At 33.1% G+C, this 9,726-nt stretch overlaps 1 non-coding gene across 1 annotated transcript; it reads right to left on the reverse strand.

The window, feature by feature from the left end:
- Positions 1-9,286: 9,286 nt before the first annotated feature.
- On the reverse strand, positions 9,287-9,366 carry TRNAL-UAG (transfer RNA leucine (anticodon UAG)). Its single transcript has one exon. It is a non-coding gene; the product is annotated as a tRNA-Leu (tRNA).
- Between the last annotated feature and the right edge of the window lie 360 nt (positions 9,367-9,726).

Genomic DNA, 9,726 nt, shown 5'->3' on the forward strand with positions numbered 1-9,726 from the left:
TTTGTATTTTTCCTGATCAGAAAAATACATGAAAAAGAAAGGAGGTAGAAAAATTTTTGGATTTATGGTTAAAGAAGAAAAAGAAGAAAACAGGGGTTCTGTTGAATTTCAAGTATTCAGTTTCACCAATAAGATACGGAGACTTGCTTCACATTTGGAATTACACAAAAAAGATTTTTCATCGGAAAGAGGTCTACGAAGACTTTTGGGAAAACGTCGACGTTTGCTGGCTTATTTGGCAAAGAAAAATAGAGTACGTTATAAGAAATTAATCGGTCAGTTGAATATTCGGGAGCAGTAATTTAATCGTTCAAATTTTTTTCTTGTTTTATTATTTTTTTAGTAGTCTTATAGTAGTCTTAGATTTTTCATTTTGATGAGCCTCGCTTTGAGGAATTCATGGAATAATCCATTTTCATGGAATAATGAATTAAGGAAGAAAGGATATGAGTCTACCGCTTACAAGAAAAGATCTCATGATAGTCAATATGGGCCCTCAACACCCATCAATGCATGGTGTTCTTCGACTGATCGTTACTCTCGATGGTGAGGATGTTATTGATTGTGAACCCATATTAGGGTATTTACACAGAGGAATGGAAAAAATCGCGGAAAACCGAACTATTATACAATACTTACCTTATGTAACAAGGTGGGATTATTTAGCTACTATGTTTACAGAAGCAATAACAGTAAATGCACCAGAATTCTTGGAGAATATTCAAATACCACAAAGAGCCAGCTATATTAGGGTAATTATGTTAGAATTAAGCCGGATAGCTTCTCACTTGCTATGGCTTGGACCTTTTATGGCGGATCTCGGCGCACAGACTCCTTTTTTCTATATTTTTAGAGAGAGAGAATTAATATATGATCTATTTGAAGCTGCTACAGGTATGCGAATGATGCACAATTACTTTCGCATCGGAGGAGTAGCCGCCGATCTACCTTATGGATGGATCGATAAATGTTTAGATTTCTGTGATTATTTTTTACGCGGAGTTGTTGAATATCAACAACTTATTACACAGAATCCAATTTTTTTAGAGCGAGTTGAAGGAGTAGGTTTTATTAGCGGAGAAGAAGCAGTAAATTGGGGCTTATCGGGACCGATGTTACGAGCTTCTGGAATACAATGGGATCTTCGTAAAGTAGATCCTTATGAGTCTTACAACCAATTTGATTGGAAAGTCCAATGGCAAAAAGAAGGGGATTCGTTAGCTCGCTATTTAGTACGAATTGGTGAAATGAGGGAATCCATCAAAATAATTCAACAAGCTGTAGAAAAAATTCCTGGAGGACCTTATGAAAATTTAGAAGTCCGACGCTTTAAGAAAGAAAATAATTCTGAATGGAATGATTTTGAGTATAAATTTCTTGGTAAAAAACCTTCGCCCAATTTTGAATTGTCAAGACAAGAGCTTTATGTAAGAGTAGAAGCCCCAAAAGGTGAATTAGGGATTTATCTAGTAGGAGATGATAGCCTTTTCCCCTGGAGATGGAAAATCCGTCCACCCGGGTTTATTAATTTGCAAATTCTTCCTCAGCTAGTTAAAAAAATGAAATTGGCTGATATCATGACGATATTAGGTAGTATAGATATCATTATGGGGGAAGTTGATCGTTGAAATGATAATAGATAGGGTAGAGGTAGAAACTATCAATTCTTTTTCGAAATTGGAATTATTAAAAGAAGTCTATGGACTGATATCGATTCTACCCATTTTGACCCTCCTTTTGGGAATAACAATAGAGGTACTCGTAATTGTGTGGTTAGAAAGAGAAATATCTGCGTCGATACAACAACGTATTGGTCCTGAATATGCTGGCCCCCTGGGCCTGCTTCAAGCTATAGCAGATGGGACTAAGCTACTTTTTAAAGAAGATATTCTGCCATCCCGAGGAGATATTTCTTTATTTAGCATTGGACCCTCTATAGCAGTCATATCAGTTTTATTAAGTTTTTTAGTTATCCCTTTGGGATATCATTTTGTTTTAGCCGATCTTAGTATTGGTGTTTTTTTATGGATTGCCATTTCAAGTATAGCTCCTATTGGTCTTCTTATGGCAGGATATAGCTCAAATAATAAATATTCTTTTTCAGGCGGTCTACGAGCTGCTGCTCAATCCATTAGTTATGAAATACCATTAACTTTTTGTGTGCTAGCAATATCTCTACGTGTGATTCGTTAAAATAGATCTTTTTCCTATAAAATCCATTAACTATTTATATTCCTTTTCTTATTTAGTATTTGGGTTGGTAAGTTAAACTAGATAGCTATATGAGTGAAACAAAACAGCTTATAAATTTGTAGTAAAAAGAAAAAATCTCATTTCCTACGTACAAGAAAAAAGTGGAAGTAAACATAAGCAGTGTAAACTCTTTATCCCAAGGTTGATATTTTTTAATTAGTCATCATATCTTGAAGCGGCCAAGAATAAAGGATTCACGATATGGAATTCCATTACTAGAATACTCCTAGTTATTACTATAACTTAATAATCCATAAGAAGAATCCACCAAAAGTTAGTGAAGGGTTAGGAACACTAAAGTACATAAAGGATTAGTAATGGAAAATCTAAAACATTAGAGATTTTTGCCCATAAAAGGAATCATAATAAGGACTTGCAATTTGTAGAAATTATCAAGTAGTACTTTCTTCGGATTCCGATCCAGAGTATGTTCCCATTCACTTGTTAAGGAAATGGCTATCAAGAACGAATTAACCCTTTATCCATTTTTTCTTTTTAAATACCCCCTCCCTGGGGAAAGAAGAATAGTAAAAAAGATATGGAGTGCACTAGAAAAAATTTTCATTATTTCCTTCCTCTATCCATATTCATGCAGAATTGCTCATGAACTAATACCCAACTCTTTCCATTTATTAATTGAATTCCTATAACAAGTAACAAGTGTTTTATTCCAAGATTAAGTTATTACTGAACAAAGAAAAATTTTCATTATATTATAAAGGATGAGATCAATTCGGAAGCGCTTTTTCTTATTCTAGCAGACGGAATTCCTTTGGTCTAATTTAGGACTTTCAAATCTATTTTATTTTATCTAATTCTATCTACGCCCCCGGGGCTAGGAACAAAACAGTCCTTTCCTTTTTCTGATCATAGAGAAGCCGTATGAAGCTAAGGTTTCATGTACGGTTTTGAAATAGCGGTGGGAACTGTGATGTTATCACCGACTATGATTATCTAACAGTTCAAGTACAGTTGATATAGTTGAAGCACAGTCAAAATACGGTTTTTTTGGATGGAATATTTGGCGTCAGCCTATAGGTTTTCTGGTTTTTTTAATTTCTTCTTTGGCAGAATGTGAAAGATTACCCTTTGATTTACCAGAAGCGGAGGAAGAATTAGTAGCAGGTTACCAAACTGAATATTCCGGTATCAAATATGGTTTATTTTATCTTGTTTCTTACCTAAATTTATTAGTTTCTTCTTTATTTGTAACAGTTCTCTACTTGGGCGGGTGGAATTTATCTATTCCCTATATATCCTTTTTTGATTTTTTCCAAATGAATAAAGCAGTTGGAATTTTGGAAATGACAATGGGTATATTTATTACATTAACTAAAGCTTATTTATTTCTCTTCATTTCTATCACAATAAGATGGACTTTACCGAGGATGAGAATGGATCAGTTATTAAATCTTGGATGGAAATTTCTTTTACCTATTTCCCTGGGCAATCTCTTATTAACAACCTCTTCTCAACTTGTTTCACTATAAATAAGATAATACAATAATAGTAAGAATATTTTCAACACAAAAGCTCTCTCAAACAAGAGAAAGAAACATATCTTTTTCATAGATATTTAGAATGAATATGTTCCCTATGGTAACTGGGTTCATGAGTTATGGTCAACAAACAATACGTGCTACAAGGTACATAGGTCAAAGTTTCATAACTACCTTATCCCACACAAATCGTTTACCTATAACGATTCACTACCCTTATGAAAAATCAATTACACCAGAGCGTTTCCGAGGGCGAATCCACTTTGAATTTGATAAATGTATTGCTTGTGAAGTATGTGTTCGCGTATGTCCGATAGATTTACCCGTTGTGGATTGGAGATTTGAAAAGGATATTAAAAGAAAACAATTGCTTAATTATAGTATTGATTTCGGAGTTTGTATATTTTGTGGCAATTGTGTTGAGTACTGTCCAACAAGCTGTTTATCAATGACTGAAGAATATGAACTTTCTACCTATGATCGTCATGAATTGAATTACAATCAAATTGCTTTAAGTCGGTTACCAATCTCCATAATGGGAGATTACACAATTCAAACAATTAGGAATTCGTCTGAAAGTAAAATAAACAAAGAAAAATCTTCGAATTCAAGAACGATTACTGATTACTAAACTTTGATTTTGTCTTTCTGTTATAAAAATCTAATAATTCTTTATTAAACTTTAAAATTAAACTATAAAGAAAAACGAAAAACTACTGCTTATTGGAAATTATTTCTTATTTTAAATCAGACTAGATTTTCGTGATATAATATAATTTATAACTATAAGTTTATACACAAAAAAATACCCTAATCCTTTTTTCCTTCCTTGAATCCTTTAGTTTTAGTCAGTTCATGAAAAATTTTATACTATTAATTTCTTTTTATCCATAATGGATTTACCTGGACCAATACATGAGATTCTTATGCTATTTGGGGGATTTGTTCTTCTACTAGGGGGTCTAGGAGTAGTATTACTTACCAACCCCATTTATTCTGCCTTTTCGCTGGGATTAGTTCTTGTTTGTATATCCTTATTCTATTTTTTATTAAATTCCTACTTTGTAGCTGTCGCACAACTTCTTATTTATGTGGGAGCCATAAATGTCTTGATCATATTCGCTGTAATGTTCGTAAATGGCTCAGAATGGTCTAAAGATAAGAATTATTGGACTATTGGAGATGGGTTCACTTCACTCGTTTGTATAACTATTGTTTTTTCACTAATGACTACTATCCCAGATACGTCGTGGTATGGAATTCTTTGGACTACAAGATCAAACCAAATAGTAGAACAGGGTCTCATAAATAATGTTCAACAAATTGGAATTCATTTAGCAACCGATTTTTATCTTCCGTTTGAACTCATTTCCATAATTCTTCTAGTTTCTTTAATAGGTGCAATTACTATGGCTCGGCAATAAGAAAACTTAGAAAAAGTACAAATTATAAGAATTGCAAATCTAAAATAAATAACTAAAGAATCACAATTTTGATTTAGTAAAATCCATCTACTGCCAACAAATACCTCCTTTTTTTTTTTTTTTTTTTTCTTTTGTTGTGTAATTGTTCTATTGTAATTAATTGAATCGGTTCAATTCTTGCCCTCATATTGAAATGAATCGAGATTGATAAGGAGTTAGTTAATGATGTTTGAGCATGTACTTTTTTTGAGTGTCTATTTATTTTCGATTGGTATCTATGGATTGATCACAAGCCGAAACATGGTTAGAGCTCTAATATGTCTTGAACTTATACTGAATTCAATTAATCTAAATCTCGTAACATTTTCTGATCTATTTGATAGTCGCCAATTAAAAGGAGATATTTTCGCAATTTTTGTTATAGCCCTTGCAGCTGCTGAAGCCGCTATTGGACTATCCATTCTTTCTTCCATCCATCGTAATAGGAAATCCACTCGTATCAATCAATCTAATTTATTGAATAATTAGACTTTTGAATAATTAGACATAGAATCCTCTAAACAAAGGCGCACATATTAAAATAAATAGAAATCAATACTATTTTCTTAGTATTATTTGAGAATATCCATTTTTTTTAGTAGATTATTGCATAGTATTCTTTTTCACTTAAATGAATTTTTGTATTTGTAATTCATTGATATTGCAATTTGAATATTGCAATAATTTATATTGAAAAGACGATAGCCAATTTATTGGCTAATTCGAATTCGTCTGTACAATTCGTAAAATTCTTTCTTATTTCTTATTTATTGTTGAAATCCAAAATTAAAGTCTCTTGGCTCTCTTCACGCTTTCTCACAAACAGATTAAAAAATAGATTTTTTTTTTTGAAGTTTGGATAAACCATTGCTTCGTCTGGTGTCTACAATACATATGACTCATTATAGTACTAATTTCATTTTTACCAGATCGAAAAATTTTATGTTGAAAAGAAAAATTTATAGATCCAATGTCACATTCCGTAAAAATTTACGATACATGTATAGGATGCACTCAATGTGTACGAGCTTGTCCAACAGATGTATTAGAAATGATACCCTGGGATGGATGTAAAGCCAAGCAAATTGCTTCCGCGCCGAGAACCGAAGATTGTGTGGGTTGTAAGAGATGTGAATCTGCCTGCCCGACAGATTTTTTAAGTGTCCGCGTTTATTTAGGGCCTGAAACAACACGTAGCATGGCTCTATCTTATTGATACGTTACAAAAAACTTCACTCGAATCGTCTGATTCCTCTTTACCGAAGAAGCCTGTGCTCGAAATAATCGAGCACGGGCTTTTCTGGTCAAAACGTATCTTGTCTTTATCACTTTATCATGAGTTATTTTCCTTGGTTAACAATACTTGTTGTTTTGCCGATATTTGCAGGTTCATTAATTTTCTTTTTACCTCATAAGGGAAACAAAGTCGTTAGGTGGTATACTATATCTATTTGTTTATTAGAATTCCTTCTAATGACTTATGCGTTCTGTTATCATTTCCAACTGGAGGATCCCTTAATCCAATTAAAGGAGGATTATAAATGGATAGATGTCTTCGATTTCCACTGGAGATTGGGAATCGATGGACTTTCATTAGGATCTATTTTATTGACAGGATTTATCACTACTTTAGCTACTTTAGCAGCTTGGCCAATTACACGGAATTCGCGATTATTCTATTTCCTGATGCTCGCAATGTATAGTGGTCAAATAGGATTATTTTCTTCGCGAGACCTTTTACTTTTTTTTATCATGTGGGAGTTAGAATTAATTCCTGTTTACTTACTTTTATCCATGTGGGGGGGGAAGAGGCGTCTATATTCAGCTACAAAGTTTATTTTGTATACTGCAGGCGGTTCCATTTTTTTCTTAATCGGAGTTCTGGGTATGGGCTTATATGGTTCCAACGAACCAGGATTAGATTTGGAAAGATTAATTAATCAATCATACCCTGCAACCTTGGAAATACTTTTATATTTTGGCTTCCTTATTGCTTATGCTGTCAAATTGCCGATTATACCCCTACATACGTGGTTACCAGATACCCATGGGGAAGCACATTATAGTACATGTATGCTTTTAGCGGGAATATTATTAAAGATGGGAGCATATGGATTGATTCGGATCAACATGGAATTGTTACCTCATGCTCATTATCTATTTTCGCCCTGGTTAGTAATAATAGGAGCGATCCAAATAATCTATGCAGCTTCAACTTCTCTTGGTCAACGAAATTTCAAAAAAAGAATAGCTTATTCCTCTGTATCTCACATGGGTTTCATAATTATAGGAATTGGTTCCATAACCAACATTGGACTCAATGGAGCTATTTTACAAATATTATCCCATGGATTTATTGGTGCTACACTTTTTTTCTTGGCAGGAACCGCTTCTGATAGAATGCGTCTTGTTTATCTCGAAGAACTGGGGGGAATATCTATCCCAATGCCTAAAATTTTTACCATGTTTAGTAGCTTTTCAATGGCTTCTCTTGCCTTACCAGGAATGAGTGGTTTTGTCGCAGAATTAGTAGTATTTTTTGGACTAATTACTAGTCCAAAATTTCTGTTAATGCCAAAAACACTAATTACTTTTGTAATGGCAATTGGAATGATATTAACTCCTATTTATTTATTATCTATGTTACGCCAGATGTTCTATGGATACAAGCTATTTAATGTTCCAAACGCAAATTTTGTGGATTCTGGACCACGAGAACTCTTTATTTTAATCTGTATCTTTTTACCAGTAATAGGAATTGGTATTTATCCAGATTTTGTTCTCTCCCTATCCGTTGACAGGGTAGAGGCTCTCTTATCCAATTATTATCCTAAATAGGTTTGCTTTTTTTTACTCGTCTGCTCTATTAATGCAGAAATAAGTAAAAAAGTATATAATGCAGAAATAAGTAAAAAAGTATAATTAGATCTATCTCGAATTTTTGAGAACCCTTTGATAAGGCGTTCAAGGGGTTCTCAAATAAAACATAAAAGTAAAAACCTTCATTTCATGAAGGTTTTATTTTATGTAATCATTTAGGTGTTAATGTAAACGAACCATAACTATGTAAGCCTATTCCTAATAGATTTATACCAAAATAACAAATCCAAATTATAAGAAATCCTATCAAAGCTATAAGTGCAGAATTCGTACCCTTCCAATTTGGATTTGTTCTACTATGTAAATAAATTGCGAATATGGTCCAAGTAATAAATGCCCAAGTTTCCTTAGGATCCCAATTCCAATAGGATCCCCAGGCCTCATTAGCCCATACTGCTCCACAAAGAATACCTACGGTTAAAAGGGTAAATCCTAGGCTAATGACACGATAACTCCAAGAATCCAAACGCTCCGTTAATTGATATTTGTAATAATTTGGAAATGAAGGGACAGAGGTTCTTTTTAAAGCACTTCTTTTTGCATAAAAATATTTAATATCACTAAAGAAAAATGTTTTATTTAAAACATTTTTTTTCTTTTTAGAAAAGAAATGGAAATTATTTCGAAATCTAATGATTAGAATAGCGGCAGATAATAAGGATCCGCACAAAAGAGTTGCATAGCTTAATAACATCATACTGACATGCATCATTAACCACTGAGATTGTAGAGCAGGTACTAGTATCGTGGATTGATGCATTTCAGTTAAAAGACCCGATGTGGCAAAGCCTTGCGTTAAAATAGTACTTGGCGTAGTTATTGTGCTTAAATCATTTTTAGAGTTCTGTATTTTAGGAATGGTATGAAGAATATACAGGGCCCATGAAAGGAAGATCAATGACTCATATAAATTACTTAATGGAAAATGTCCCGAGGAAGCCCAACGAGAAACTAAGAATCCTGTTATAGAGAAAAAAGTAACTATCATTCCTTTTTCTGACGAATCGCGTAATCCTCCAAGTTCACGAACTAATAAGGTTATAAAATGAATCGTAATCACAATTGAAATCGTTGAGAAAGAGATATGAGTTAGTATATGTTCTAAAGTTGCAAATAGCATAAGGGGAAGGTCCCATTACAAAATTGTAAATTTCGAATTGATTTCTAATCTATTGTATTCTTTTTCAAGAATGCCGCCACTCGGATTCGAACCGAGATGCTTGAGCACTGCTTCCTAAGAGCAGCGTGTCTACCAATTTCACCATGGCGGCTAACTTCAAATAATAGGTAACTTAAAAGAATAATAGCTATTATCTTGGGAATCGTCGATATTGGGAAAGTCCATAAAATTTAGGAACATTAGAGTTTTCATTAAAATAGACTTCGTTTGGTAGTATCGTTTCCATTTTTTTTTTTTACAATAAACTCTTGCTTTGCCCAATAGAAACACAAACACTGCTTGAAAGAGTTGGAACTTCTTTTTTCTAACTTGCAATTATAGAACTAATTTTTTCTAATTAATTTCCCCTTTACATTTTGAAAATTCTTTCAATACAATGAAAAAAATCCAAAAGGGTTTCTATTTAATGATGAAATTAAAATAAAATGGATAAATAGAAAAGGCTTTTTGG

The sequence above is a fragment of the Triticum urartu genome, unplaced genomic scaffold (genome assembly GCF_056163025.1).
Source record: "Triticum urartu cultivar PI428250 unplaced genomic scaffold, HENAU_Tu73 scaffold2, whole genome shotgun sequence".
NCBI classification, from domain to species: domain Eukaryota; kingdom Viridiplantae; phylum Streptophyta; class Magnoliopsida; order Poales; family Poaceae; genus Triticum; species Triticum urartu.